Here is a 9,864-nt window from a genome sequence, read left to right on the forward strand (position 1 = left end):
AAAAAAGTACTTTGGAAAACTGGTGAGTGCCAGAGAAATGCTAGCTAGTAATGAGGATTCATGGAATGAAAGGCTATTATTTGGAATGAGAGAGACCTCAGAGATCTGTGGATCTAATCTTTCCATTTGACAGGAAGCAGAGGCTCAACAAGGTTAAATTACAGCCGGCAAACAGCTGTATTCTGGGCTGTACTTAGGCCAAATTGCGAAGTAGGTAAAGCTTGTTGCCCTCCCTCCTCCTTTTCCCAGACTGCCCTCTCCCTCTTCATTATTCAGAGTAACATTCAAAATAGTGGCAGTTGCTAAGCTCTTTCTCGAGACGTGACGTAGTATACTGGTTTGGACCCTGGAGCCAGACTTCCTGGACTCCAAACGTGGCCCCTCTGCTTCCTACGTGTGGCACCATAAACAGACTCCCTGACCTTTCCAAGCCTCAGTGTCCTCAACTGTGAGTGGGGTAATCACAGTACTTGTCTCGTCGTTAGTGTGGAGTAGTACTTGGCCTCTAGGAATAGCTACGTAAGCATTAGCCATTATTTTATGAAGTACTCTAAATTAAGGAACCATATAATTTATTGTTCAAACTGGGATGCTTTTGAGCAGTGCCATGTGGAGCCATATGGGAGCCTGAGGCAAAAGGAAAAATCCGTAAATACTGATCTTTCTTTTATTTAAAATGTTGGTGTTTCTCAGAGTCCATAGTCTCTCATGGTTAATCTGAAATAAAATAAAATTAAAAAAAAATGTTGGTGTTTTGTTACCCATGGATTTTTTGGTTATTAATTTAGGTTTTTTAAGAATATTGCCTTAAAATGCGATTGGTCTTAGTTCCTGAGTTTTTGGTGCCCCTTAAATTTTGCATCCTAGGCAAAGACCTCACTCACCTCATTCCCCTAGTTCTGGCTCTGTGGTTGGGGTGGTATAGAGGACTTTTAATAATTATGCAGGGACAGCAGGTATAAATCAGTACCATCCTGGGCACAATGAGGTCTAGGATTCCCCTTGCTCTCAGTGCACCATCTATAGAACTCCTGTGTGTGTGTGTGTGTGTGTGTGCACACGCTCACGTGCATGTGTGTGACTTGTCTCCCACCAGTGTACATACTGCCTTTCCTAGGGCATAGCTGTGACCTCAGGACCAATTGGGAGCCACGTATGAAATTCAGGTTTGTTCTCAAAAGGTCACTTGGAATTGGAACCTGGACCCCAAGCCACTGCCTCACTGAAACTGTTCCCCTGAAAGGTTGTGGCCTTAAACTTCAATCCTTATACCCTTGAAATCCTGCCACTAGGCCCAGTGAGAAGTTGATTTCATGAGGTGAAGATGACTAACAGCTTAGGATCTTACTATTTCCTGGGGGAATTACTTAATTTGAGGGAGAACATTAGAAGCTACTATCCCGTAAGACTAAATAAAATAATGTACGTGAACTACCTAGCAAAATTGTGGACATGATAGATACTCATTAGGTAGTAGGTAGGTAGTCACTGCTATTATTTAATGACAAATAATGATATAATACCTAAATAGGTAGTTATCATTACTATTGTTGAATTGTACAAAATTGGTGGTAGTCAACACTGTTTCACCTGCAAAAATAACGATCTCACATCGTTCAACCCACTACTACTACTATTATGATAATTAGAATATTCGATTGAACGGTATTAAACTGCCAAGTGTGGGAGATCAAAAATGGTCAAGTGTTGGGCGCCTGGGTGGCTCAGATGGTTAAGCGTCTGCCTTCGGCTCAGGTCGTGATCCCAGTGTCCTGGCATCGAGTCCTGCATCGGGCTCCCTGCTCCTTGGGAGCCTGCTTCTCCCTCTGCCTCTCTCTCTCTCTGTCTCTGTCTCTCATGAATAAATAAATAAAATCTTTAAAAAAAAAGGGTCAAGTGTTGGCAATTTCATGTGGCTCCACCTAGTAAAAGCCGTACATTATTGGTAACGTTGAATTAATCCAAAGGGCTGAGTAATCAACAATTGTTACATCGGGTAATCACTTCACATGGGCCACTACTTACTTTGTGAATTAGAAAGCTCTTCCTAATTATATGCTCTACAATTATCTGCACAGTATCATTGCATTCATTCTACTCCAATCCACAAACATTGCTGGGGCTTCCCCAATGCACCAGGTATTGAGAGAACACTAATGGGGACTGGATGCCTGTCATAGTGTGGGTTTTGTCCAGAGCCCGGTGTTCTGGAGATTGAGGTTATACCTCCAGATTGTGTCCTGGAAGGTAGAAATTTCTGTTTAAGTAATTTCTTCCCATGGTGATTTCCCTATGCTAATAATTCCCAAGTTTTTTTTTTTTAAATCTACTTTTTTTTTTAGCAGAGCCAGTGAAGTTATCAGAAATGATATATGAGATGGTGTCAGATGGTGGAGAGAGTGGTTGCATTTCCGGCTTTATTCCTCGTTCCATAAGATACAGCCCAGAACAAGCTGAAAGGAAGCCTACACACTTGATGTTGACTTGCTGACATACCCTGTGAACCCCTCCCATCCAGACTCCCTAAGTCATGCCCAGGAGAAGACAGCTTTTAAAAATGTGGAAGGATCATACTCTCTGGAAACAATATGGTTTAAGTTACACTATGTCAGCCAGCATGACCTTTTTATGCTTGTTTTTGGAGAGAACTGGAGGGATTTGCAAATTCTTCCCTCTGTCTTTCCAAGTCTTCAGTACTGACTTCTAGATTCTCTCCCTGGTGTGCTAATTCAGCCTCTCCTCGTGTACAAAGAATGTGGCCTCATCTGAAGTTCACCCAAAAGTAAGTGTTCTGGTTAAATGTGGGTCAAAAAACTGGGACTCATCAGCAGTAGAGGAAAATGCCCAGAAAGTCAGTTGCTAAGAATCTGCAGAAATAAACAGAATCAAGATTTTTTTTTGAACTCCCATTAAAACCAGTGGAGCAGCAACTGGGACATGATTAACTCTCAGAAATAGTGGATGGCAGATAAGCAGGTGTATGTGAGCCTCAACACAAACAACCTTGACTGCAAGAACTTCTTCCCTCGAAAATGACCAACAATGAAAACAGTTTCTAGAAAAGATTTTCCGAAGATGTTTCAGAGTCACTTAAAACAATATTGTGAGGCTCAATCTTTGTTTTACTGACTTATTCATTTATTTATTAGCTATAATTTTCTTTCTTTCTGTGTGTGTGTGTGTGTGTGCATGGGCTAAGCACATTTAAGATCTACCCTCTCAGCAAATTTCAAGGGCACAGTGCAGTATTAATAACTATAGTCCCCATGCTGTACTTTAGAGCCCCAGAACTTTCTTATCCTGCATAACTGAACCTTTATACTTTTGACCAACCTCTCCCATTTTCTCCCCCTCCCGCCTCTGGTAACCACCATTCTACTCTCTGCTTCTACAAATTTGCCTTTTTTAGATTCCACATATAAGCGAGATCCTATAGTATTTGTCTCTCTGGCTTGTTTCACTTAGCATAATTCTTCCAGGTCCATCAATTTGGTTGCAAATTACAGGATTTCCTCCTTTTAAAGGCAATATTTTACTACATATGACTACTTTATTTATTTAATTCTCTTTCTTTCTGGAATAGAGGGACATGAGCTTTTAGAACTTTAAGTTAAAACCTCTGCCGGTGTTTGGTCTGAGCCACTGGATTCCTCAATTCAGAGACAACAGAATATGTCTATTTGCTTTCTCATATTCTATAACTTACCCTCAACAGTTCCTTTATTCGGGGCAGCATAGGGTTCTCAATTTCTCTTGCTCTGATGCTTGGTCTGGTTTGTCCTTACAGACAGGAGTAGTCCCACTTCTGAGAAAGGCACTTTTTTTTTTAAGATTTTATTTATTCATTTATTTGAGAGAGTGAGAGCACATGAGAGGGGGGAAGGTCACAGGGAGAAGCAGACTCCCCGCCGAGCAGGGAGCCCGATGCGGGACTCGATCCTGGGACTCCAGGATCATGACCTGAGCCGAAGGCAGTCGCTTAACCAACTGAGCCACCCAGGCGCCCGAAAGGCACTTTTTGAAGGATAAGCTACAAGCTTCTTGAGGGACTGCTTTTCTTAAAAAAAAAAAAAAAAGCGAAGGTTTTATTTGCAATGTTTTGTTTTCATAATTGTTTTGCTGCCCACCTTCTCTAACACATAAATGTGTCTATTTTAAGCAGCCAGTAAGGTGCTTTTGCTTCTTCCAAAATTGCTATTCTGTGAATCATGTTCACCTACTTGTTCATTCACTGAATTTGTTTGAATCTCTAGTTTATTAAGGAAGCATAATATAGTGTGAGTTATTCAGTGCTGTGAGTTACTCAGTGCTGATGCTGAGAACTGATCAAATATGATTAAGAAGTAGTTCCTACCTTCAAGAAACTTGCAATCCGGTGAGGCAAAATCATCCATATACACAATAACCTGCAATATAAAGTAGACTGTGATAAATATCATCCAAATTAAATGACTGTAGTGTTCATGAAAGCAGTCTTCTGGATTTCTTTGAGACTCCTGCAGCCTAAAACTTTAATCTCTGACCCAAACATTTAAAAAATCATGTCCCACCAGGCTTTTTAAAAAAATATCAGATCTTTAAAAAGTAATTTAATCTGAGAGACTTCCTCTATTTTCCCTCTCAAAGAACCACAGCTTTCTAGTCAACGTGTCAAGATAATCCTTATGGAGCATTGGTGAACTCTGGTAAACATGAATCATTCTTAAATGTGAATACCAAGAAATCAATACCAATATTTCATCAACAACAAAAAGATAGACTAATGATTAAAGTAAAGATGTCTCAAAAACTCAGAAATGTCTCACCAGAAATAACTCAGAAATAATTCCCTCATGACTAAAGAAAAGCATTTTTAATGTCATCAGCTCAGGTGCCTACGGATAGATGTTTAAGTATCAAATAATCCTTTAACATTCCCAGAGATCAACATGGAAGGAAATTATTAATATTGACAAGTGATATATGTGGATTTTGTGAAACAATTAACAAAATTATATATGGTAATAATTTCCTATAATTTCCTAGTGCTTGGCATAGTGTCTCGCTCCTTGTGTGACCTAGTGAATGGATGAATGAGGACACGATATTTCTTATACCTAGTAAGGTGCCTAGCATACAGAGGCTCTTACTCTTACACAAGAATGATTGACTGATCACTCCTGTTTTAGGTACTCAACTAGGTTATGACCCCACAAAACAGTCCTCAGTGCTGGTGAGCACTCCTGTGGCAACTCCATCATCTCAGTATTTCAGGTAAAGGGGAGAATGCACACTTCACAGGGTTATTGCTGTTACCGCTCCTTCACCTGATCAAGTCTTACTCATGCTTTGACTGTCAGTGTGAATGTTAATTCCTCAGAGATGCTTTCCCTGACTCCTAGACCAGCATTGATCAAAGTCTGGCCCGTGATCCACCTGTATTAGATTCACCTGGGTTATTGGTCAAAGTGCAGATTCCTACTCAAACAGATACTTGCACACCCATGTTCAGGGCAGCATTATTCACATTAGCCAAAAGATGGAAGCAATCCAAGTGTGCATCCACAGATGAATGGATAAACAAAATATGCTATATTCCATATATACAATGGAGTATTATTTGGCCTCAAAAAAGGAAGGGAATTCTGATACGTGGTACAACATGGATGAACCTTGAAGACGTTGTGTTGCTAGGGGAGAAGGGGAGGAGGAGTTATTCTATGGAGTTTCAGATTGGGAAGATAAGAACAGTCCTAGAGATGGATGGCGTTGTTGCTTTCACGACGATGGGAATGTGTTAATGCCATTGACCTGTGCACTTAAAATGTTAAGTATCAAAATGGTAAATATTTTGTTTTCTACCCTTTACCACAAAAAAAAGAAAAAAAAAAAGGTAGGGACAGATTCCTGGCTTCCCCTCTGGCCTATATAAATCAGAAAATTGAGAGGTGGGGATAGGGATGCAGCAGGGACCTGCAATCTCTCCAGGTGACTCTGATACAAAAGTTTGAGTGCACTGATCCAGACCACATCAAATTCCCTCTGCTCTATTATCCTCCTGGCAGTCTATGCCTTCACTTTATCATCATGCTTGTAATTGGCTCATAAGCTCCCTGAGGGCAGAAACTATCGCTGTCCTATTCAGCACTGAAGCCCCAGCATTTAATACAATATCTGGCTCAGAGTGGCCTTCATTATATATTGACTGAATTACTTTATTTGACCATGAGTTTCATATTCCTTGTTTGTAAAACATAATAATTATCTTGAGTGGTTGGTATGAAGGTTTGAGAGAATACAAATGAAGAACCTCCCACCATGCCAGATTCATAGTAAGTGTTCAATTGCCAGAAGCTGCTTTATTATTATAATTATTCCTGGGAGGAGAAAGAGTATAATTATTCAGGGTTTAGATGGAGAGTTCCAGACTCAGAGGCCTACAGGCTCCATGCAGGTAATGTAATGGCATTCGACATGCTGGTTTTATACTATCCAATAAGAAATGGTGGGCACTACAGTGAACTGAACTTGTCCAAAAGAGGTTACCACTATTGACTCTTGCCCTTGGTCCTCTGTAGGTACTCAGGCCCAGAGCTACCAGATCTTTTGATTCTTTAAGAGAAGCTGAAAATACAAATTTTCATCTGCAATTGCCCAATATATAAAAGTCACATCGTTATTTAAAGATTTTTAAAAACACTGTGCAAACTAAAACAAACAAACAAACCCACATTTGTCCATGGGTCATGAACGTGTATCCCCCGATTGGCCCTAAGCCTGGTTATCAGGTCCCTAAGATAGACCCTCCTTCTACTGAAAATAGAACTGGAACCGCCCGTCAAGATGATGCTCACTGGACTTCTGGGTTTAGGAGACCATCTACTTCAAATCAATCAAATCAATTAAAACTGGGGTGGTGACAGTGTTCTTATAACTAACCTATCAAGACATTCGAGGGTGTGGAGGGCCAGGATAGATGTCCACGGATGCTCAGAGCACTGTTGGCATTACTACCAACCCAAATGGTAAGGCAAGAGTGGGGGATCGTGCTGTATCCTTTTATTTCATTGTTTTCTAGTAGGTTTCTTGGTGAACTACTTACTGCCTTTGCAGTTATTTACCACGGAGGAAGACAAAATTATTTCCAACAGCTAGGGGGCTCTAGCAGTCCACCTTTCAGACACAAACAAATTTGCTATAACTGTTTCAAATCTAAAAATGGATGACTTGGCATTGGCATCTCTAAATATCAATAGATTAATATGATCTAAACATCATCCGATCATTTGTAAAATTACTGACATTCTCTGTCAAATATTATTTTCTTTCTTCACTTGTTCTCCTTCCCTTTAAATTTGTTTTTATGTAATTAAACCTCTTGATTTTATGGGGAAAGTGTTTTTTAAATTACGTAAATTAGAAAGTAAATTTTTTATTATTGTGACACATAACTGAAATGCCTGGTAATCATACTAAGCATTTAGGTTGGTGTATTTTAATTCAATTCTTATCTAGCACATCTAGGGAAAAATTATATATTGATACTGATAGATAAGAAAAATAAGTTCTCACTCCACAAAAATTATATAATTTGGCCATTTTAGAACCCAAACAACTTTTCAGCTCTTAGGGATGCTCAACAAAAGATTTAAATGGAGCATCTAAGTTCTATCTGCTTATCCCTCTTGCTATTTTTTCTGACATTTCCACTATCAAGGCACTTAAATGTAATAAGTTAGCCTTAATTCCCAGTTTCTCTTTATTGTGCCCTCCATTCTGCTCTAGGACATATTTTAAAAGCACTTAGAGGCACTTAATGGGCAGATTTAGCAAAATCTTCATCCTGTTTCCACAGCTCAGTTGCATACAAAAGCCCGAATAAACTCTTCCCTCCTTCTGCCTTCATCCCCTAAAAATATTGATTGTGGTCAAGGGGGGGAAGCAGAGGGAGATTTCTTTTATGTGAAAGCTACACAGAAAAAAAATTTTTTTTGAATTGGTTCTTTTCAGATGTTAAATGCCCACTTCCTCTTTCTTATCAGCCACTTTAGTGCACTACTGAAAATAACAGTACTTAAACAAGTACCCACACATATCTTCAGTTTCCTGAACATCTCAAACATCACTGTTTCCCAAATATACTGACTTCAGGAAAATAGAAAATGCATTTTCTTCCAGACCCTTCTTTCCAATTTGCAAACCCAAGAGAGTTTAAGGGAAATGCAATCCACATGTTTCTGGCCATTTCTACTCAAATACATTCATTTGAAGGGTTCTTTTTTTCTTTTTTTTCTTTATGAAAGTGATTTGAAGCCTATGAAGCTTTTAAAATAAATCTTGGTACACCCCACCCCCCACCTTTTTTTTTCCCTAAGAAAAGGGAAGTTTCTTTGGATAAGATTAAATTAATACAAACCTTCAGTTTCTTTGGATAAGATTAAATTAATCCAAACACTTGACTTTGGCTTCGAATTTAAGTCATTTTGGTTAGGGTAGGGGTTCCATACTCACTTCTAAATTATCACATCACCCTATTTCTTCATCTATTTTTATCATTTCCTTTATTACATTGCTTCAAATTCCTTAGTAAAGCATTCATTCTCTCACCTTATATTTACAGTGCCAACCTGTGCCAGGCCCTGTGCCAGGTGCTGGGGGTACAGCAAGAACATGGCAGACACCCTCCTTGCCCTCATGGAGCTTAAAGTCTAGCAGCAAAGAGATACTGAACAAGGGATTGCTGAAGCTGAAGACAGAATGCCAGGGGAATGCAGAGAAGACTTCCTAGAGGAAGTGTTCCGTCAAACAAAAGAACGGCCAAGTCAAATGCCAGGCTAGGGGAATAGCAAATAAAAGGCTCGGAGGTGGAAGGGAAAGAAGGCCAATGTGGCTAGAGTTTAGGAAAGCAAGGGGGAGGAGCACAAGATGAGGCTAGGAAGAATTACACAGGACCCTGTTTCCCTATCTGCCTCTTAGACCGTATGGCAGAGTCATGGCCCCTAATAGGGACAAAATAGGATCTTCCCAGCCTGACATGTCTCCCAGACCATTACTCTATGAGCTTTTCTACTTGAGGGTCACTAGCCAATCAAAGCAAAGGGTCAGAGCACAAAGGCACCCCCTCTGAAATTTTTCGCATATATATGCACACATCAGTGTATTTATTTATATATATGAATATATACATTTATATATATTTTAAATGGTACAATAGATCACATATATTGAAATGTGTCTTTGTCTCTGTGTGTGTGTGTTTAAGTGTGTCTTTTACATTTTGCTACCTTTTATTTTAAATGGTACAATATATCACATATATTGAAATGTGTCTTTGTCTCTGTGTGTGTGTTTAAGTGTGTCTTTTACATTTTGCTACCTTTTAAGTGAAGCCCTTTCTCTTTTCCCTTGCCTTTCCCTAACGCTGCGTTGGTGCTGGCTTCTTTTTCATAACTCCCCTAGACTTTGAAATAACCTCTTCAGTCTCCTTGCCTCCAGTCTCTTCCCTCCCCCTGCCTCCAGTCTCTCGCCTTTCCAATCTCCAAACATCTGCCAGGTTTAATAATGTCACTTTCTCGGCTAGAAATCTCTGAGAAGTCATAGATGAACCACTGATAAATCCACATTGCCAGAGTTCAGAATCCAGGGCAGTTTCTGGCCCCAATCCATCTCAGCAGCCTGGCCTCCTGCCATTTCCCACCCTCCCCCCACCAGCCTCCTCCCCAGTACCCCACACTGTAGCCATGCAGCCACACAGACTTTCCTTTCTTCATCAAGTAGAGCATCTGTCAGCTTATGCAATGAAACACTGGTTCTCTGGGATGGTAGTAGGGGTTAGGCCTTCAAATACTTAAATATGTTGGGAAATGATGATCAAGTTTGTTATGG

The sequence above is a fragment of the Leptonychotes weddellii genome, chromosome 6 (assembly GCF_054177405.1).
Source record: "Leptonychotes weddellii isolate Sample4059 chromosome 6, ASM5417740v2, whole genome shotgun sequence".
In the NCBI taxonomy this organism is placed as follows: Eukaryota; Metazoa; Chordata; class Mammalia; order Carnivora; family Phocidae; genus Leptonychotes; species Leptonychotes weddellii.